Source organism: Hyperolius riggenbachi, chromosome 3 (assembly GCF_040937935.1).
Source record: "Hyperolius riggenbachi isolate aHypRig1 chromosome 3, aHypRig1.pri, whole genome shotgun sequence".
Taxonomy (NCBI): Eukaryota; Metazoa; Chordata; class Amphibia; order Anura; family Hyperoliidae; genus Hyperolius; species Hyperolius riggenbachi.
This window is the reverse complement of record NC_090648.1, coordinates 277412619-277427745: the sequence shown is the minus strand read 5'-3', so window position 1 is coordinate 277427745 and position 15127 is coordinate 277412619. Positions and strand designations below refer to the sequence as shown.

The 15127-nt window shown below is 43.4% G+C and overlaps 1 protein-coding gene across 1 annotated transcript in view; it reads left to right on the top strand.

Moving 5' to 3' along the window:
* The first annotated feature begins 955 nt into the window (after nucleotides 1-955).
* PLXNB2 (plexin B2) overlaps nucleotides 956-15127 on the top strand; it is a 324368-nt gene continuing 310196 nt past the window's right edge. The window contains exon 1 of the mRNA XM_068273635.1: nucleotides 956-1133. The gene's annotated coding sequence lies outside the window, so the exon portion shown is untranslated. The remainder of the gene's footprint in view (nucleotides 1134-15127) is intronic.

Genomic DNA, 15127 nt, shown 5'->3' with positions numbered 1-15127 from the left:
TGGGATTGTGTGATTTTGGGCTGGTGGTTTTGTAGGTGTTTTTAGAAATAACATTATATCCACAACATTTTGTATATAACATATCAATGTATTTCAGCCTGCAAAGCTAATCAATGTAGGTAACAATCTACCTACTCACCAGACTGGTGGAAGGGGGCAAAAGGTGCCATGACTGGAAGGCATCTGTGCACAAGCAGAACAAATAATCACACAGTATATGGAAACATGCATACTCATTTCAGAAGACATTGCAAGGAAAGTGAAGTCTGAACAACCATTCTTTGGTAGACTGGCAATGTCTCTCAATGCCAAGTAGATCTTCTGTTCAAACATGGATTGTTGATCTACATATTATGTATTAAAAATGCTCATTTAGAGATCCACAGATCACCAATAGATAATACTGACTTCTCTGAATCCCTGCCTGACATAAGGTGCTTCAAAAGGATTTCCACTCCTGCAGCCTTAATCCAGAGAAATAGGACTGCACCTCCAGTAATATCTTTCATTGTTCTGTAGTCACATTGTTTGGACATCTACTAGATACTACTGCTGACGATCTATTTAGTGTATAACCAAACTCCCTCCCTTCCCTAGATGAGGACTGCGTTGTTGCCTATGTGCATTGTGTCAAACAAGAACGATGTAACAAATGGTGGCCCCGGCAAACACTGTCTGCAGAGTATTTATACATAAATAAATATGAAGAGACAATGCCAGAGACAGATGTTTGCTCATTGTGATGAAACCCGCTCCTCCGTGCCACCATCCCCAGCAGCACAAGGGAAACATGCCTTTGTTATTGATCAGAGCGATGTAGTGAATGGGAAGAGAGAGAAAGCCTCCCCACAAGCCTCCACCACAAGCCACCCCCTCCTCCCATTCCTCCGCACGGCCAGGCTGTAACCCGAGCCTGCGCTGGAAGGGTTGGACTTGTCTCTCCCTCTCTCCTCCTGTTTCCTGTCTGGTATTGTGCTGGGGAGCGGATGTGTGCATCGCCCACAGGTGTGTCTGTGCCTGGCTCTCCTCGCTGATCGCTGGAGCGGGGGCGTGGAAGAGCTTTCTCGCCAGATATGGGCGCTGGATGTGGGCTGGGAGCACCCGGAGGAGACGCGAGCCGGCCGGTGACTGGGGTGAGTAGCGGTGCCTCTATGCCACACCTGTTGGGAGAGAGTGGCCAGCGCCGCGCGTCTCCCATTATATACAGCGCTGTGCTGTGTGCCATGACTTGTGATCCCGGCCAGAGGTCGCAGCGCAGCCAGGACGTGTCATCGCTTAGCAGCTGCCTTGTCTCTGGACTTTGCCATCAACTTAGTGTAGAGGGCTGGTGCCGGGGGTGGGGAGGCTGTGATTGAGGCACGCTGTGCACTGACTGATACTCGGCAATGTCCCTGTGGCTGCCTGCTATCTGCTGAGTTACCTGCTTGCTTAGTGCTGAGTAGTTTACTGACTATTGAACTTCCTGCTCTGGAATGTGTGATGCGCTGTGAGCTGCAGACATTGGACTTTCTTTACTGTGTATAGTTTGGTGCCAAGAAGTTTTAGCTGTAAAGACTCTTGGAAAAGTTTTGTTGGAATGCATCAGCCCTGCGGGAAGAGCCCCAAGGGCATATGATTGCAGGAGGGAGGGGGGTGCTGTGCTGAGCTTTTGAATGTTTGGCCAGGTTTTGAAAACGTTTCACATTTATTATATCATTGTTTTGAATGACTAGAAACGTACATGGGTCCATTGAGTTGTATGTTGTTGTGTTGTTTTTTTTTTTAGTTTTTTTTTTTTTTTTACGAACTGGAGTTGTAGGGGGATGGATGGAGTGATGTGCATAGATCAGACATGCTGAGTCTTGTTTGTTGGATCTTACAGTAGTGTGTCACCAACCCCCATGGAGAGTTTTTCCATACCAAACTGTAAAGCACACACTCAGTTTGCCTTGTCATGTTTTGAGCTGCTCTATCAAATCACCACATTAGGAAACAGACAGCAACACTTGGCTATTGCGCTGTGATACATATTCTCTTCAGAGATTCTATCAGATCTACAAATATGTTTGTAAGGCAAGTGCTTCAATTAGTGAATTAACCATACATTATCTGTACATTCCATCAGATTTGTGGTGAATTTTTTTTTTCTTATACTGACTAAAACCTGTCTTTATTATTCTACTCCTAAGCAGTATGTTATGGTCAGTCAGAATTGATACTATTTGAAATATGTAGCATGCTTCATATGCATCACGTACAGATGTTCATTGTTTGATCATGTTTTATCAGAATGTAATGTGTAAAATTAAGTTCATGGCCGTTGAACCTTTAAAAGGCAAACATCTGCCACTATACAGCGCCACGGAATATGTTGGCGCTTTAAAAATCAAAAATATCAGTCGGTGCCCCAGCTATGCAAGTGAACAACAAGATGAAATTGACCTGAATCGGCAGCCTGTGAACACTAGTCTGTATGGTTGAGTACAAGATGTAACGTACAAGTTGTAAATACAACATAATGATAATCCTATTTACCATACTTGTGCCAGTCTCGGGCCTGTGCGCTCCTAGCCGTTTTTCCAGAACGCGTACAGGCAGACTTTCCGTATATAAACGGCTATTAATGTTTTCTAATGGCCTCGTTCACATGTATGCATATGAGACGCATACGTTTCTCATCCGCATTGCTGCACGCAGTTCTGTGCATCACGCATAGAAACGGACGCAATGAAAGTCTATGGACGCGTATCAAAAACGCTTACTATTGCATTTTTAGCGTACGTTTCCTTCTGCGGTTCTCATAATTCTTTCTTTTTCTTTTTTTTTTTCCTGGGTCACGTGTGTGTGTGTGTGCAAAACGCAGATAGAAAATGCATTTGAACGCAAGAAAAACGCATGCGTTTTTCAACTTGCGGTTTTTGAATTTATATGCGTTCTACAAACGCTGACAGTCTGAACAGGCTTAAAGTTGCCATGTTCACAACGCATAAATGTTCCAAAGGCTTCAGTCATCTGCTCATTGCTTTGTGGAGCCTTATTAAAGTGACACTGCTCTTTGCTATGAAAATGCAATCTGTTCTGCTTAATACATGCAAGGAGCAATGGCAAATCTCATTTCTTCTTGCTCACCTAAAAGGACAACTGTAGTGTGAGCAGGGCTGTGGAGTCGGTACAAAAATCATCCGACTCCTCAGTATTGGTATTGCTTAAAAGGAAATAAATATAGCAGCCTCCATATACTAAGATGGGACTACAGATTACAGCCCTGTAAAGAAGTAACTTCAGCTTTTAATCACTTCATATTTAATCACTTTTGGCAATTGGTAGCTGACTGAAAAGTGAAATGAAAATACCCTTTTTAATTACTTTAAATACAAAAAATGGTGTTAAGCAACAGTGTTCTCCCCAGATTTTTTTCCAGCCGGGTGGCATGAAAAACTAGCCTGGTGGGGCGAGTTGAGAGAATGCAGGGCAAGCGCTTCTCTGCACAATTCTGCTTACAGCATAGGAGGAGGTGAGCTGATGACAACTGGGTGATTAACCTCCTTAGCGGTAACCCCGTGTGTGACACGGGGTAAGCCGCCGGAGGGTGCCACTCAGGCCCTGCTGGGCCGATTTAAATAATTTTTTTTTGCTGGACGCAGCTAGCACTTTGCTAGCTGCGGCAGCACCCCGATCGCCGCCGCGCGCCCGATCGCCGCTATCCGGTGCGGCGCGCCCCCCCCCCCCAAGACCCCGTGCGCTGCCTGGCCAATCAGTGCCAGGCAGCGCCGAGGGGTGGCCCGGGACTCCCAATGACGTCCCGACGTCGCTGACGTCATCCCGCCCCGTCGCCATGGCGACGGACGAAGCCCTCCAGGAAATCCCGTTCTTTGAACGGGATTTCCTGATCGGAGATCGCCAAAGGCGATCAAAGCGGGCGGGGGGATGCCGCTGAGCAGCGGCTATCATGTAGCGAGCCCTGGGCTCGCTACATGATTTAAAAAAAAACTGCTGCGCTGCCCCCTGGCGGAATGTTTCATACCGCCAGGGGGGTTAACAAAACTAGCCGGGTGGAGCACCTGGCTAAAAGGGCCTGGGGAGAACACTGAGCAAGTCTGTAAATTCATAGTATTTTATAAAGAAAGTAAACTTTAAAATGCAGTTTCCTAGTCAATTTGCTTGGCTGCAAGTCCACACATTCACCAAACTTCACAAACATGGAATTACCCAGTACTGTTAGGCGCACACCTATATTTAAATTGGAGCTTGTCTCCTTGACTAAGTTGTCTGTCAGGCCCCTCTTGCACTGTTTAGCAGTGTGGCTCAATCACCCCTCCCAGTAGGCCTTGCAGGGGTGAGGCAAGTGACATCACAGTCAAGATCTCATATAAACCTGTGTGACTGTAAAGCCCAATCTACACGATACGATTCTTTGTGCGATTCGATTACCATTCTATTTATGATCTGATTAAATCTGACATTGTTTTGCAACGGCAAATCGAATCCCGATCGGACATGTCAGATTTAATCGGATCGTAAATAGAATCGTAATCGAATCGCACAAAGAATTGTATTGTGTAGATTGGGCTTAAAGCCTCCATGAAAACTTTTGGGAGCTACTATGGTTTAGGTGACCCAGCAAAAAAAGTCCATATGGAAATTCTACTAACGTGATTAGGTGGACAGCTCCCTCTGAAAATGCTGGGTTTTGAATTGGGCGTAATTTTACTTCAACCTCGCTTTTTGGCCAATTGGAGTGCTTCACATTATAAACACTGCTGTGATTGGATAACAGTTCCCTATAACCTTTCTTGATGGGTCATCTAATCCAGTGTTTCTCAACATTTGATTGGTATGTACCCCTTTTCAAACCCTGTACTTGCAAAGTACCCCCTAGCATAGTAAACATTATTCCAAGTACCCCTTGAGAAATATATATTTAATCATAGTACACGATAATTGGTTCTAAACAATTTCTAAGCATTTACAATTGCTTTTAATGAGCTAAAACACTAATTTGGTGTTGTTTAAATAGTATTTCCCTTTTCTAAAACTCTAAATTTGTTATTCTTGGATACGTTTTTCAAGCCCGAGTACCCCCTGGAATCATCAGAAGTACCCCCTGGGGTACGCGTACCGCACGTTGAGAACCTAGGATCTAAACCATACTAGCTCCAACTTAGTGAGATGATCATCATTGTTTTCTTGCAGGCAGCCATGTGTCAGTGCTTATTCACACTACAAGAGCTTTTTAAGCGCTAGTGATTTTGAAAACCTCTTGCTAATGCAATGCTATGGGAGATTTTTCTCACTGAGCTTCTTGTACTTTACTATGGAGAGGGAAGGGGGTAAGAACAGAGGCTCTTGGCTGCACCCAGAGATAAAGCAATTTGCTGAAAATATCCATCCTAGTTGATAGGCACTTGTGCAACATCTAAAAGCTTTATGCTGGGCATACACGGTCAGATAATTCTTATCATTCGAGCAGTTGATGGCTCGATTGATAAGATCCAATCTGTCCGATACCCCGCCGGATCGATACTGCGCTCGATACCGGCGGGGAGAACAATGGGAAGAAACGAGCGGCTGATTAGTAGCGCCCGCGGGGACAAGCGGGAATCGATCCGCACGGACAAGCGGTGACGCGCTGGCATCGAGCCGCTGGCTCGATACAGGCGCAAGAACTAACCGTGTATGCCCAGCATTAGAGGAGAGGGGTGCCTTTACAGACAGGAGCTTAATATTTGTACATACAGATCAGCACTATTAGTCTGGAGATGGTAAGCCAGTGATCACCTACAACCATCCTGCAAACTGCTGACTAGCCTGGTCACTGGTGTCATTGTGTCTCTAATCAGCAGACAGACTTTAACCTACCTGGAATTTATCCATTCACCACTGGGCTGGTTGCCATGGAAATGCAGTGTTCCTCTGATGCTCGACTGAAGAAAAATATGTTTTGGTGGATCAAGAAAGGGCTTTAGTTTGAGCAGCAAGAGGAAGCAGAGGTGGGAAACTGTCCATAACATGTAACTGCTAATGCCATGTGGGCAGCAATTATCACAGTCATAGTATGCCCATCTGAATGTGGTGCCAGTCTTTTTTGGCATTATCCACGGGTAGCTGGCTGTAGATGGTCAACCTTCTAATGTTGCACAGCCAGGAGAATGTAGAAGTGTGAACTGGGCATTTTATTCTTCCATATTCTTCATTCTGTCCAAGGCTTCAAGGTGAATTAAAGATAGTTCAGCCTTTTGTATGCATGCTATAGTAAATTTGCATTAATTGTGGGTTGCCAATCTTTTTCTTTAAATAAACTAAAATGACCTGGCTGGCTCTGCCTGTTCAGTAAGCCAGCACTAATTCAGTAGGAGACCTTTGGCAAGTCTCCCTTACACTGCTACTGCCAATAGAGCGCGCCCTAGTGGCTGCTGCTCTGGCGCTTTGAGTCCGCAAGGAGAAAAGCGCAATATAAATGTTATTTGTCTTGTCTTGTCTATTTCTTGTTGAGATGACTGTGTAGTTTTACTTGCAAGAAAGCTGTTCACACTCCTGCTATCCATTTATCACCCACCTGAGGTAGAGAAGAAGGTTGCACAAGCCAGTGTTTCCCTGTCAGCTGCATGTAATGAGTTTGGCGATTTGCACTAATGGCAAATTCCCTGTGATTGGCGCCAATCGCGGCAGTGAGATCACTGCTCTAGGGTTAGAATAGCGCGAACGCTTTAAAAAGCGCTAGCGCTTTGGTGATTAGCGGGAATGGCCCGCTAATCGCCATAGTGAGAACGTGGCCTTAGCAGTATATCATGTAGTAATGGATTTAAGTGCTTGGATCTGGATCCGCTACGGGTCACTTTTTGCCCTCTGATGTCTGTTGCCAGCTTTACTGTACTGTGCACACTTTAAATTCTCGTAGGTCCTTATGATTGTTCCTGATTAGGGATGTTTAATTAGATACAAATAATTCTGAGTTGATTCAGGATTATGCAGATTTTGCATGCAAGCTTATACAGCTTGAAAACAGACCAATCGAATCCCATCTCAGCAGGATTTGGGCCATTTTCAAGCTGCATATATTTGCACACACAATTTGAATAAACCTGCATCAACTCGGAATTGTTTACATCTAAAGTGATCGCTTCAGATGATTACTACTGAAGGTGTTTATTGGGCTTTTTTTTTCTCGTAGTTATTTGGTTCCTTCTATTGTCTTTGTAAATTTGACTCCTATTGTGTCACCAATGAGAGATGTCAGCGTCTTGTCTTGTGGTGTGAAATCAGTCTATTCCAGACGGCCATACCAGGCATAGGAAGTGTTACACACGAGAAAAGGAAATACTGCCTTTTAATGGCTTTGGAACCTGTTTTGAATTAATTTGATTTGCTAGTTTACAGCTGTACTGAAATGTGGCACACATTCACCTTTACAGCTCAAAAAATGAAAAGAAATGCTCCCAATTATATCTTCTTTTGTGTTACAGTTTTGTTGGTTGGCTTTAATTGAAAAATAAAATGTCTGTGACCTGCTCTGTGATAGACTTTGTGTGACTGACAGTAAAGTCTGGCTAAGTTGCTTCCAGCAGCCATTTTGTCTGTCATGATAGGAACTCCATTAGCCTCTGGGTCACCATAGCAGTCAGAAGAATCAGCCAAAAAATGGACATGACCAAAATAATAAGGTACAGAACAGAATTGTGAAGGCGAAGAAAGACAGTATACTGGAAAAATAGCAGAAATGAAATCACTAGTGGTCTGTGTGATGCCTTTATCTATAAAGGTTCATATAGACAGGTTGTCTGTGATGCAACCATTTGTCTTTAGCTAAATACACACTCTAGTTTGAACTTAGTCATGGCTGACAAAAAAAGACAGCCTCGGCTAAGATCTTTGAAAGAAACCAGTGTGCCTACAGTGGCCGGCCGCCCTGATCTTTAGTGACACCCGAACACCACTCAATCACGTTGTTCTCTCCGCTCCCCAACCTGCAGTAAACTTCCCACTTGCTCACCGCTTGCTGTCCTTCTGCCTCCATCCATAGCAGCAGATGGAGGCTAGTGACACATCTGTAAAGCATTGGCACTGCACTGTCGCCCAAGGCATCAAGTACCAATCCTGGCCGGGCGTCAGAAATATCTCAATGTTACATTGTGTATGTACCAGTGTTATGTTGTTATTAGTGTTAATCATTCATCGTGGAAAAATGGTGATCAACCACATTTGAATTTTCTTTGCCAAATTCTGCGTTCGGATGTAGCGGCCAATAGCCTCCACTCCCGTCTCCCATAGAAAATGAGAAGTGTGAACTAAAGCTATGTACACCTGCTAGCTGGACCTTGGCTGAGGAAGTATGATGTGTGTAGTAGCAGCAGCATGACTGAGCACTCAGTGGCCAGGTGATCATTTATCTGTTTTCAATCAGTCTGCAGGAAAATTAATTTCTGACTCTTGGACAATACAATCCCTTAAAGATCCAATAGCTGGTGTCACCAATATGATCCATTACCTTATTGTATCTGAAATAGATATGACTTGTGTGTATTAAGCCTCATCTACACGTGTAGATGAGGCGGCGATCCGGCAGCTCGATTAGCCGCCGGATCTCCTCTTCCGCGCCCCCGCCGCATCCCCGCTCGCAGCACGTGCGCCGGAATCGATACCCGCTCGTCCCCGCGTCGCCCCGCTTATCTTCCGCTCGATTCCCTGCCATTGTCCCCTCGCGGGGAGCAAGCAGGGAATCGGCGGTGGGGAGATCCGTCCTGTCGGATCTTATCAATCGAGTCGCATGAGCGGCTCGATTGATAAGGAACATCGCCGCCGCATCTATGTGTGTAGATGCGGCTTAAAGGTATCCATACATTACTTGATTTTTCCATTGTGCAATTAAGCGATCAGTTGGATGATCAACTGTAGTGTGGTTGATCGAAAGTCGATTGACTAGGGGCCCACACACTACAATTGAGATTCTTTGTGATTTTCCCTTGTTAGCCATCTGAATGATCTGCTTTCATGCTCTGAAACAAAAAAATGATTCTGTCAATCGAAATCATGTGAAGAGTAGCGTCCCCACTCGTGCGTCGTATTCGATCCCCCGCTCGTCCCCGCCCGGCGCCGCTTATCTTCCGCTCGATTCCCTGCTATTGTTCCCTCGTGGGGAACGAGCAGGGAATCGGCAGCTCACAGATCGGACTTGTCGGAACTTATCAATCGAGCCGCATCAGCGTCTCGATTGATAAGGAACATCGCCGCCACATCTCCCCGTGTAGATGGGGCTTAAAACCTTTCAACAAAGCTGGAAGCCCACAGGTCTCTAGTATAACATAGTTTGGTTGAAAAAGACATTAATTCAACCAGAAAGAAAACGAAAAAGAACCCCCCCCCCCCAAAAAAAAAAACCACACCCACACATATGCCAGTTGGTCTAGAGGAAGGCGAAAAACCCTTACATGGCCTGGGCCAATTAGCCTTTAAAGTGTACCAGAGATCCTAATAACTAAAGATTTGATACCTTACTCAGGGGGGCCTCCTCCCATCCCATAAACACGTCTGAGTCCCACGCCATCCTCCCACGGTCTGCCGTTCAGCTGCAATCAGCCCCCTGGGAATTGGCTCAGTCAGGTCCAGTCTGGGTCTTCTGCGCATGCACGGACCTTCCGCCCATGCGCAGTAGACCCGGATTGACATGACTGAGCCAGTTACCAGGGCTGATCGCGGCTGAACGGCTGACCGCGGGAGGATGGCGTGGGACTCAGACGTGTTTATGGGATGGGAGGAAGCCCCCCTGAGTAAGGTATCAAATTTTTAGTTAAGATCTCTGGTACACTTTTTTTTAAAGGGAAAAATTCCTTCCTGATTCCAGATGGCAGTTAGATAAATCTCTGGATCAGGTCTCCTGGGAATTAAAGCACAACTGAAGTGAGAGGGATATGAAGGCTGCCATATTTATTTCCTTTTAAACAATACCAGTTGCCTGGCAGTCCTTCTGATCTATTTGGCTGCTATAGTGTATGAATCGCACACCTCAACCAAGCATGTAGCTAATTTGGTCATACTAAAAGTATTATGCTGAATACACACCATGTAATTTTCCGTCTGATTGATGGGATATCCCAAGCAACAGCAATTGCCTCAAAACACGGCACCACTACGAGTATTGGTAATCGCAAACTTTTACATAACTCTGTATGACACTAAAAACAATATGTAATATCTGGGAAAAGCTCAAAATATGAACCACCCCAAATTGGAAAATCACACCATCATAAATACGGTATTATATAATAATGAACATCTGGAGGACGCAACATAAAGTGCTAATGAAATAGTGCAAACCATGCTAGATGCATAATGATATGGAAAAATAACAAAATCAGCTCCAAATAAGGAGTTCAATAGAAAAGTGTTGTAGCAGGTAATGAAATTGCTGGATAGAACAAAAGACTTCCATAAGTGTGTCAGTGCTTGAATGCATAAAATATAGAAAGTGCAACAATGCATATAGATTACAGTGAACAATGTGCAAACCAGCAAAGAGGGACTCGGCAGAGTGATTGCTCTGTGTAATAGGAAAAGATCACAGCCTCAATATATAGTGTCACAGCGTCTATATATGCAAAGAGCATAGTAGTGAAAAGAGAGAGAGAGAGAGAGAGAGAGAGACTCCTACCCAGGGAGGGATGGTGAGCTACGTTTCCCCTTCGCTCGCTGCCGCGATTCGCCAAAGCAATTGGCTTCCTCAGAGGTACTCTGACGGGAATCAGACGATAATTTCCGACATGTTCGATCTGCTCCTGTTCGATAACAGGATACATTTTCCAAAATTATCCTGGGAAAATCGATCCCTCTTAATTGATCGGGGGCAGTTTGGACATGTACACACAATATAACTTCCTGTCAGATTACACGTCGATCAGGCGGGAAATTGAATCGCATGTACCCAGCATTAGAAGCGGAGAATCAGCAGGACAGCCAGGCAAACTGTATTGTTGAAAAGGAAATAAAAATGTCAGCCTCCATATCCTTCTCCCTTTAGGTGTGCTATAGCAGATACTGGTCTGTTTCTGCCTAAATGTTATCTCAGTACTGCATGTAGTATGGGGTTTTGGTTGAATCCCAGCAGTGCATCATTTCTCTCGTAGCCTTGTTTTACCTTTAGGCCTTTTTTCCACTGACTGTTGAGCTGTGTGCTCAGCAAGCAGTTACCAGGCAGAAGTAAGCAGTTATGCAGCAATAAGCTGTTACCAGGCAGCAGTAAGCAGTTGAGAGACTTTGAGAGGCATTTCACTGCCTATCAACAGTTCGTGGAAAGGAGGCCTTACTGTCACACCCATAACAGCTCAGCTATTTTGTGGAGTACAGACAGCCTTCAAACTTCCCATTATTGGACATGAAAAATTAGCTGCCTAGAGTACACACTTGTTTTCCACACCTGGACTGATCCATTGGAGGGCACATCCATTAAGTAGGATTAAATGATCAGTATACCACTTAATGCAGCAGCTTTCATGCAAACTGCAAAGATAGTAATTCTTATGTAGTGATAGTACTTTGTATAAAGGTCTACTTCAAAGGAGAGTGGGTACAGCAAATTATCTGATCTCCAGAAACACTCAGAATAATTTGCTCATTGGCACCTATTTATAATTTGGAAACTGAAACAAATGGTTAACAGACAACCTGTTAACCAATTATATAGTGTATAGATGGCTCTTATCCAGAAACTCCAGCAAATGTCTGTTTAGAATGACTGAATGATTGATAGGATTTTTTCGTTGAAAGTAGGAGTGTTGATATTCTCCTCTGCAACATGTTTTCTGTTTTGAGCTGACTTGTGTGGTCCATTTTCCAGCGAGCTGATGACTGCGAAGCAGATGATATTTGTGCGTCTGGTTTGATATCTGTTGGCACTGTCAGCTTATTTTCATGTGCAATATCAGTACTTTCAGGAGACATGCTAGATATTCAAAAAAATGATGCCAACATTTTTATAAATTATTTTTAAGGAGTCTGGAACTTGAAACTTTATTTTTTTTTTTATTTGCTTCAATGATAATTATCTTCAATATATCCCTGAGCATACTGATTTCACTTTTACAAAATATAAACACATACTGTATTTTTCTACTTGCTATGAACATGTAACCGTTACACCGGTCACTTTAACAATAATAGATTCGCATGCCACAAAGGGTGACACTTTTTTAGACCGGTGTGCTTGTTCTTCTATTCGAGATTGATCTAATCTACTTGTGTAGTACAGAATGATCAGTTTGGAGCAAAATTGCCTAAAATATATAAACTTGCTTATTTTTTTAGACCTTGAAAATTGACCATAAGTTATTGTTCCATTCTCAGTGCAGGAGAAGATTTTCAGCATGGCATACACAAATTGATTTCAACATTTGATCAAGTGGTCCATGCAATCATTTCAGCGAAGCAACTGCACAGTGATTCAGTTTTTTTTTAAATGTGATTGATATTTAGTGTAGAATGGCAAGAACCTTGATTGGTGAGGTTGATACATTTCCACTGATTGCACAAGCATCTGATGGGTGTTTGAAACTGTTCTGTCAGTCCCTGTTCAGACAACCTTCCTTTAAGGTGCCCATACACTCGTCAGATTGGCAGCAGATAGATAAGAAATGCATCTGATGATCTATTTGATGCGTTTTTAGAACATTTTTTACCAGGATAGAATTCCAATAGATTTCAGTTTGAAATCTATTGAAATTCGATCTGATGGCATTTTTTTGCTATCAGATTTCCATTAAGGCCAATGCAAAATGATAAGCAATTTCATCAGATCGATCTAAATTTTCCATCCTGCCAGTTCGACAGAAATCCATCGAAATCGGCCATCGATCGGTCGATTGGCCAACCGATTTTCAATCGATCAATCGATCTGGATCGATCGGTCGGCCAGAAAATCGGCTGAGTGTATGGGCCCCTTAACTGTGCTTCCCTCTGTTGGAACATTGTCACTACAGGATCAGTCATACATTCATTACAAATGTGGTACTACAACCAGTTCATGTTCAATCAACTGTGAATATTTCTGATTGAATTTAAATCCTTTCTTGTATGTTTTAGCTTTTACAGATGCAATAAAAAAAATTCCAGTTTGCCAAACATGGATTTTTTTTAGCTGAACTTTATGGCCACCTGTAGCTCAGCTTCTTAGAAGGCATGCATACAATACACAATGTCACTATCTGCATGTTAATGTGACAGACATGCTTACCACAGCATGTTTTCTTCCACTGCTACATTTATCCATAGCCTATTGCTGCTGTCCCTCCTTTTTTTTTTCTTCTTCTTCTTCTCCTCTCCTGCCTACATATGAGTTGCTTTCCAAAGCTACATACTGTATATATGCAAAATAAATGTGGCCCTTTCATAGGTACTTAAAGGGCATCTGAGGTGAAAATAAACTGATGAGAAAAACAATTGTATCTGTCCTTCTCCTAAAAATGACACTTTTTAGATATCTGTTTTATTTTATATTTAAATCTAATTTTAAAGTTTTTACTGTTTCACTGTCTTTGCTCAATGACACCTTCACTGAAGTATGCCAGAGCTGAAATATATGAATTATTGACTCTTTTGTATCTCTTACCTGCTCTCAGAAGCCATTTACTGACAAAGTGTTTTATGGCTGTAATTACTTATCAGTGAGGGTTATGCTATAGTCTGACCCAGTCCGACCCGGTCCTGACCCGGACAGAAACTCATACCTCATGTTTAACTCTTTCAGGCAGAGAAAGGAAAAAAAGGAACATAGCCTAGTTATTTGTGACCTTGGCACTGCACATACACATGTCTGCCTCATCATCTCATCATGTCACATGTCACCTCGGTTGTCCTTTAAGGCGTATCTGACATCCTTGCACATATGTGCTGTTGAGCTCTGTGCTGCATATCTTTCTGTCCTATGGTGAGGGGATATGAGCAGACGTAATGCTGCAAATAGCAGCAGTAGCTATGATAGAGGCTCACCATTGTTATCCATCTTGACTGGTGGTTGAATGGAAGCACTGTTATCAGGGCTGTGGAGTCAGAGCAATTTTGGATAACTGGAGTCGGTGCTTTCATAAACTGAGGAGTCCGTTGATTTTTGTACCCACTCCATAGTCCTGCAAGGGCTGTGGAGTCGGAGTCCAGGAGTCAAAGCAATTTTAGGTATCTGGAGTTGAAGTCGGGGTTTCATAAACTGAGGAGTCTGATGATTTTTGTACTGACTCCACAGCCCTGACTACTATACACACTAAAGTGTCATTGGATTCGATCGTCAGTGTGTTTATAGCTTGTTCAGTAATGTCAGCACTATACACAGAATATGGAGAATTCACAGGAATCCTTCAATGTAAGTACATCTAGCATTGCGTCAGCCGCTAACCTGAAACTGCAGCAAGCGCTTCAAACTGCAGCATCTGTGCATCTGGCTGGAGAAGATGGCAGAGCCCAAACATATATCAATTTACCAGCCTTGCTTAGAGAGAGGTTAGTCTTATGTACTTTTAGTAAATCAATTCTCAGGTCGCTTCAAATGACAACTGACTTGAAAGGGATATGACGACTGCCATGTTTCCTTTTTTTAAAAATGCAAATTGCCTGCCTGTCCTGCTGATATTTTGCCTCTAATACTTTGTCTTAAGGTTCGTATACACGTCCGATAAAGATCGTTCGTTACGAACGATTCGTGACGTTTACACGATATTCAAATTAGACCGAAAAGATCGTTCGTAATGAACGATTGTGTACACACGTGAACGATATAAGTATAAAGTACTGAACGACGAACGATTAAAAAATGCGTGCGCAAACGGAAGTGACGTTATGACAGGCAATAAGAACATGCGTTATCGGACGATCTTTGTACACACTGCAACGATTGAACGATTATCTTTCGAAAAAATCCGCCGGGTTGGATCGGTCTGATTGAACGATAACGATCGTTATCGTTCACAAAAACGATCGTTCACACTTTTTGAACGCACGATTATCGTTCCGATTGTCGCTATCGTTCGTTTTTGAACGATCGTTATCGTACGTGTGTACTCAGCTTTAGGCTCAGAACAAGCATGCAGATCTGAAGTTTACCTGCATTTGCCAAATGCTTGTATCAGGTGTGTGATTCAAACACTACTGATGCATGACCTATCAGTAGGAT